We start from the raw sequence: 7886 nt of genomic DNA, 5'->3' as shown, positions 1-7886 counted from the left end.
TCACGATACGTCTCCGTATTTTGTTGATGCCACTGATGGACATTGTATTTGATGTGTGCTCTGTATTTTGTTGATGACACTTACGGTCATTGTATTTGAAGCGAAAGCATGATATGGTCACTTGACTTCAGAATAAGCTCATCACGGTCACCATATACATTTTGTGGTGCTAACCAACCTGTGGTTGGATGGTTAGGAGGACAGTGGTTTCCCCAGCACATCAGAGTTAAAGTCCTGGTGCTCACATTTATCCTGGATTAATTTCAGTATTTTCCGGCGATGTGCGTTCAGTGGGAGGAGACGTTCCCCTCGAATACGAGGCACCTATGGTGACTTCGGAGAATCTCAAGATCATATGCTAGCTCACTCTCTAGAAGGTGCTAATACGGGTAGGGTCTGCGTGTGTGCGCTTATTGCAGTGAGTGTTTGCGCGTATATATGAGCGCTTGCATCTGTACTGTGTTAAAAAAATACATGTCATGATTATATGGTCACTGGCTCACCCGTACAACTCCGTATTTTGTTGATGACACCATCAATTGACCAGTCAAACGTTCCACGTGGCGCAACTAGTATTGCACCATCAGCGCGCGTAACCGTGGGTCCCACCTATCAGCGTGTATATGAAAGAAAGAAATGGTAGTTTGAGTCTATAATGGGTTAATAAAATACATTTTTTGGTGATCATACAGTCACTGGCTCACCATAGAGCTCCGTAATTTGTTGATGACACGATCAATTGACCAATCAAAGGTCCACATTCAGCAGCGCACATTTCCATAGAGCCCCCCCTTCAGCGCGTACCTATCAGCGTGTATATGAAAGAAAGAAATGGTAATAAATTAGTGATCGGTGGGGATACGAAGTTGTGAGACCTCTGGTTGGCAGCCCGTGCACCCTAACCACAGCGAACAAGGATCTCCTTGTGATGATATGCTGAGCCAGCCGTTTTAATTGCACGCATGCACGAGCCACTGTGGTGAATACAAACTCATCACACATGCGCACAAACACGCCCGCAACACCCGCATACATGCATGCAATACTCACATGTACATACACATGCACGCACGCATCACTCATACGAACACACGCACGCATGCAGGCGTGCAACACTGACATGTACACAAGCACTCACGAACACACGCACGCACGCACACATGCATGCAACACTAAAATGTACACATGCACACACGCAACACTCACATGCCTATATGCACACAATACACGGTGCTAGACACACACTCAACCTATACGTGCATGCACCCTTTGTTAAGGACATGGATTGTTACGGATATTAATCATATCTGTGATAATAGGACATGGATGTTTGCAGCGGTCTTTATGAATCACAACGTATCGAGCAGGCTATCAATGCATATATGAAAATTTTAAAATTCTCTTACATTATATAGTAGCCTTTTCTACATGAAATAGATGACGTCACACTCAATGAACAATCATCGGTTTATGAAATGCCCGCTTCTGATGGCCTTGGCCCACCAAAAGCTCCTTTGTCATGCGCTGCCTGCGTTGGGTCACTAACATACAGGCCAGGAACACAACGATCCCACACGTCAGTGGAAGACCGGCGCGATGTCGTACGTCAGAGTCGAGGGCGTCGCTCACTGCACGCCCGGCTAAACACGCCTCCTTGCCACATTCAAACGCCTCCATGAAACCCGTGTGGAAGCCAAGAAACCCACTCTCGATATACGTCCGTTCATGACCGGCTCGGCATTAAACGCAATGTCGGCCGAGCTCCTCCCATCCACCATCTATTTAATTTCCTATTTAAATGAGGCTAGATGCCGGCCAAGAATTGTAGGCCTCCGCCGCTCCCCTATCTCCTCCTTCACCATTTTGTCCACTCTTACAGTGGCTTACGAAGAGTAGTTATCCCGCATCCAAGCCGGCTGGGTGGCCCGCCGAGCCCGCCGGATACAAGCTATGCTGCTCGCTGATCCAACTCCCTCCCCTCGCCCGACGGAGCCAGTTGCCGCCCCAAGCCAGCGCACGGTTCAAGAACTCACCGCTCCAGGCTAGCTCGACGAGGAGCAGCGAGCTGCTCCACGCCGGCACGGCGGAGAGCACGGGAGTCCTTGCTACCGGCCATGCTGTCGCCTCGTACCGCGCATCCCGTGTCTGCGACCGCGTCTCCCATTTCTATGGCTGAGACTCCCGTGCCTGCGGCCACACCATGCAAGCAGAGACAAAAGCCGGGTGCGTGGAGAGCGACGAGTCGGTAGCCAGCACCTTCGCGTCTGTCGCCATCATCAAGGAGAAGTAGAACACGGGAGGCCGCTGCTACTTGGGTCCCATGAAGGCCAGCATGGAGGCGACGCCAGTGTACATAGCCGGTGTCTTGCCAGATCCTTTTGTTGCGAGGACCTTCGTCGAAGCGGAGAAGCCCCCTTCAGACTCCATCTTTGGAATCAACTGATCAGCCAACGATGTCAGTTGAGCGGTGGGGAAGCGAGCCGTCCTTTGCGCTGAAGCATATACCTCCAGGGCTCCCGGTAGTCCGGTGATCGTGCTGCCAGGCATGAGGAAGAGAAATGGTCGGCAGCGACCATTTAGGCTAGGTATTATTATACCTGTGCTGTTCAGGACTAGCACCGCTTAGTTGATTTGAATGTAATGAAATATGTCATGTTTGTATCAAAATCCGGTATTTTATATGAATTCCGTCATTGTTTATATGAAATATCATTGTGTTTGCATGAAATTCCATCCCGTTGGTTGAGTTGACATCAGAATGTGTGAGCTACGGTTGGATGGTGTAATCCACGGGTCGTCGGTCGGTCTGCGGCCGGCTCGGGCAGCATGGTGGGACAAAAAAAGCACAGCTCATGCGAGCTCATCTCCAACTCGCGCGCTGGAGGATGCATGAGCACCCGAGCTGTTCCTCGTTCATTGGTGGCAAAGGCACGATGGACAAAAGGGTCGCCAATATTTTGGCTACCCCAGGTAAGATCCAAACAGCCCCACCCCTCCCAGCACATTAAAATCCACCGTTCACCGTGAAATTTTGCCATGTGTTGTTTCCATGGATATTTTGTTGTGTGGAAACAAATTTAAATATGAACGAATAATCAGTGTTCGCGGTCTTCTGCCGAGACACATTAGGATGGCCCCATAGTAGTAGTAGTTTAGAGTACTACTATTACTACTCCTACTAGATAGTGAGTGTTTACTACCTTATCTATGTATTAATTGCAACACATGCATGTGTTATTAGTATAATGACCACATACGGATTTGATGGTAAGATTTGTGTAAGTTGGATGTCATATTATTGCTCAAATATGTGGTTAAAGTTAGCCTCCAAAATGCATTTTATACCCTAAATGGATTGAGGGAGTACATGCATTGCTGAGGTTTCTCTTAATCCTTGCGTGCAACATTTTTATTGAAGCTTGAAATGTGAAAATGTGAATGGGAGGGACTACTAAAACCCTTCCGAAAGAACTGTAGTACTAATGGTATCATACTCCCTCCGTTCACCATCTCGCATCCTCGGTACTTTTGCGAACTATGGAAGTAACAAACTTATTCCACCACTCAGCATCTATTATGGATGCATTGCGGATTTTAAATTGAGTCATATAGACCGGAAAGTAGGCACTTACGGAATCCACAATGTATGTTTTTTTCTTTCCTCTAAGCCCTCTATGCTCTTAAAGGCAGGCCTCTATACATTGCATGAACTGCCTCTAACAAAAAATTGGCTAGCATCGCGTCTAACCTCAGAGGATGCCTCTAACAATGTAACAATCCATCTGGTTCTAATTGTTAGCAGTAACATCAAGTCCAACTAAGCAAATTTTCTTATGTGGCAATGAGTTAATTAGGAGAGAGGTAGTTTGAGTAACTTAGCTAGTTACCATAACATCACATGTCCCAATGCACTATGAGTCTATAACCTAATAAATGAAGATTTGCATGACACCACACCTATGTTACTACCAACTATGAAGGTAGTAACATAGTGTAGGGATATGTGTATGTTATTAGTGTATGTTACTATGCATTGTGGCTAGTCTTAGGAAGCATAAGAAAGTGGGAGTACAAGAGAAATAGTACTGATTGGACAAATGTGTTGCTAATCGATTCTTTTTTAATTTCTGCTAGGGCCCACCTTAGAGGCTGGTTAAAGTCTCTATACATTGTGATTTTTTTCATTTGATAAGAGGCAAACCATGTGGGGCCTACCTTACCGGCAAGGCTCTATATATACACTAGAGATGCCCTATACGTATTACTTTTGATGTGTCCCATCAACTTGCAGAATGAGGAGAAGCTTGCTTAGTACGCCGTCTCCCCCGCCCACGGGCGCGGTGGCTCGCAGAGTCGTAGGATGAGGAGAAGCTTGATTATGACTCCTATGCCCGCTCCTTCATGCACGTGCATGGTGGCTCGCAGGACGAGGAGAAAATTTTACTACTCCCTCCATTACTCCTCGTCCCTACATTGGTTAGAGATATTATCATATTGTTTGAAATATACTATGTCTTTTAGTAGTAGGAGTAGTAGTACTACAACAATTTCCTTGGAGTCCGTGGTGCATCAAGCTACCCTAGGCTATGTTACTACTCCCTCCTTTCCAGTTTTTATGGCTCAGTTTCAAAATATCTCCAACCAAGGTAGATGGTGAATGGTGCAATTAATTTCATAGTTTGCACAAGTAATTAGTACCCACGGTTTTCTCAAGAAGTTATGTTTACCGATGCATTAATTACAACGGATGCATGCATGACCACTAAATTTTCATGAACTTCTACATGCATTGGTGGGTTTTCTCTTGATACTGCTTGCATCGGGTGATTTAATGCACCTCAAAATCTAAACGAGTTTTTTAGATGAGCCCTATAAATAGGAAAGGAGGGACTGGTATGTAGTACTACCTCCATAGTGGGTACGTACTACTCCGTAAAATCAGATTTTCCCCAAACTAAGTCGCTCAACCTTTATTTGCTTGTTTCCCTTCCTGCCTTATTGCCTCGAACAAACTATGCCAAACTCCCCTACCTGCCGCGCGGGAGAAGACCCGCCCTCACCTTTTTCAGTCCGGGTTTGTATCGATGGATTGCGCGAAGCAGCAAAAACCAAGCTGTGTCTTGTAGTCCTACGTCATACTAAAAGAGTAGAGACGCTCGCTTTCATGAATTCAGTACTTCCTCTTGCCGACATGTGGGACATATAGCAACCGGGTCGATGTGTCATGCACCCAATAATAGTGCAGAACAGCAGGGGAATGCACCCCAGTCGTAGCGCCCCAGTAGTAGTAATGAGCAATGAGATGTCAAATCACAATGTCGCACACCTTCCCAGATAGACGAAGCAACCATTGTTTAACATCGCCTTACTTCAAGAAAACCACGTATTGCTTCTACCATTGTTCGGTCTCAAGAGGGACGCACATTGCCTTGGTACATCATGACACGTGGGACCGCATGACAGGCCATGCTCCCCCTCCCAACGCTCGGTAAAAACACCTCATTTTTACTACTTCCTCCGTCTTGATTTACAAGGCATGCACGTCGTTCTAGGTTGAGAATTTAACTAGATATATAGTACTATGTGATGAACAATAATATGTTTAGAAACTACATCCGCTTAAGAATCCAATGATATACTTTCTGTGGCATAGTAACTCATATTTACTTAGTCAAATGGATGACCTAGAACTACATGCATGCCCTATAAACCGAGATGGATGGAGTAGCACCTTTTTAGATCAATATAGTCGGGATTCACCAAGGAGCAAAACCAAGTCGTAGGCTGCTCTTGTCGTGTTGGCGTAGCAACTCAAGCGGGGTCAGTCCACACACGAAATGGCGACACACTTAACAGGACCCCTTTGGCTAGCATGTGGCTCATCCATCGTCTTGTTCCACGTGTGATGCACCAAATTACAGTCCGGAGCAGCGGTTGCACTTGGAGGCACCCCGGTCATAGCACCGCAGTAGTAGTAAATGAGCGATCAGGGGTCAAATCACAAAGCCCTCCTTTTCCGCATTAAGCTGGACGAATGAAGCAACCATCATTTCACTCTAGGGCGCAAGAGCATAAAGAGAGAGAAAACCAATGATGCGTGCGACAGCTACCTAGGGCACCCTCGAGTAGGAGCCTCCACTACAAATCGACTTCTCCCTCGTGTTCTTGAAGATAACCAATGATGTGTGCAGTGGGTAGGGTTTGTAGGAGTACTACGGCGTGCGGGGCCACGGCGTAGTAAACGGGAGAGGGATTGAGTTTGAATCAATGCTTTAACACGGGTGGGCCGCTTGGTTTTATGGGAAGGAGGCGGCATTTTGGGTTCGAGGACCAGTGGAGATATACGTGGTACAAAAAATTGTGGACGTAGGTTCAACCGAAAGGCAATGACGCATGGGCCCCGCATTTTGATATACTTGCGGCCGCATGAAATTTGCTACTCAAAATAATGCATAAAAGTTCCTCCAAAAACAACTATAACTAATGGGAAGTGAATGTATGCTTAAAATGAATATGTAATACAAAGAGAAAAAATGAATTGCAGTTAGAAGGATGACATTTCTAACAAAAATGTGAATGTGAACTACATATGTGTGCATGTGACCAACACATACATTGTCAATACAAAATCTAATGCAAGAAATAACTTATGAGTAACATGCACGAATTGATGATGTGGTGCTTGCATGCATAGAGTACAAAAACAATGTGATTTATGACTTGCATGCATGTCCATGAAAAAAGCTACTAGTGGGTTGTACTAGCTATTTAGGAATAGAGAAGATGTATACATGGAAGTTGGAGGGAAAGGGATGACATGTCTCTCAATTCCTATGAGTAGGGATTGGACAAGATATGTCATTTGGTTCACATTATAGGAACTTTTCTAATGAATCTAGAGATGACATGTACGTCAATTCCTATGAGGAGGGATTAGAAAAAGAGATGTCATTTGGTTCACATCATAGGAACTTTTGTATTGAATATATGCAAATGTTTATTTTCCTTTGAAATTGTGGGACTATAGGAATCCATTCATATGAACCAAGTGGCTCTAAAGCTATAAAAATGATATCATGTTTATTTTCCTTTGAAATGTGGAGTATATGAATCTATTCCTATGAACCAATTGGCTCTAAAGGAAAAAATCCTATAATTATCATATCATATAGAGTTCCTATGATATTCCTCCACACCAAATGATGGTTGAAATTGTTGTAGGTTATACGACGGTCTTTCTTTGTACACTCCCCCCATCTTTATAGTTACCTCTCGAAGATAAATGAAATGATATATACTGGGTATTCTATATGTGCATTTTGGTATACAAAAACTCGGTAAAAGTTTGCGAGGTACAAATTTTTAATAAAGCTATATGCACTACATTTTGGAACGGAGGGAGGAGCATATATCAGCTGCTAACACTCACGTGGAAGATTTGTGTGTCGGAGGAGCGGCTGTTCTGTTAAATGACATGGCAAAACTGACACTGTTGGATGCCGATCTAATGGTTCTTCTCTTTCACTCTCTCATGCTCTCCAGATCTAAGCAAGACATAGGTGGCCACACTCTCTCTACTCACGGCTGGTCACAAATCCGGCCGGACCACCTCGACCGGGGCAGGGGTGTAGGTGTATCGTTCACGCGGTCGTCAGCGGCGAGGGAGGAGACCAACAACTACCCGCGCATCCCGATCTGCAGCCGTGCCGTTCTCTACGGCACAGCGCCGGCTCGGGAGGGCCTCCGACCCCTTCTTCCTCCCTGTGGTATTGTGGCCAAGATGCAGCGTCCGGCCCCGTCTTTGCCACATGCCGATGACCCTCAAGTATATATTCCTTTGAAACCTTCCTTGCTCTACTGCCCTAGCTCCCCACGTGGATGCATGT

The sequence above is a fragment of the Triticum aestivum genome, chromosome 1B (assembly GCF_018294505.1).
Source record: "Triticum aestivum cultivar Chinese Spring chromosome 1B, IWGSC CS RefSeq v2.1, whole genome shotgun sequence".
NCBI classification, from domain to species: Eukaryota; Viridiplantae; Streptophyta; class Magnoliopsida; order Poales; family Poaceae; genus Triticum; species Triticum aestivum.
Note: the sequence above shows the minus strand (reverse complement) of the source record.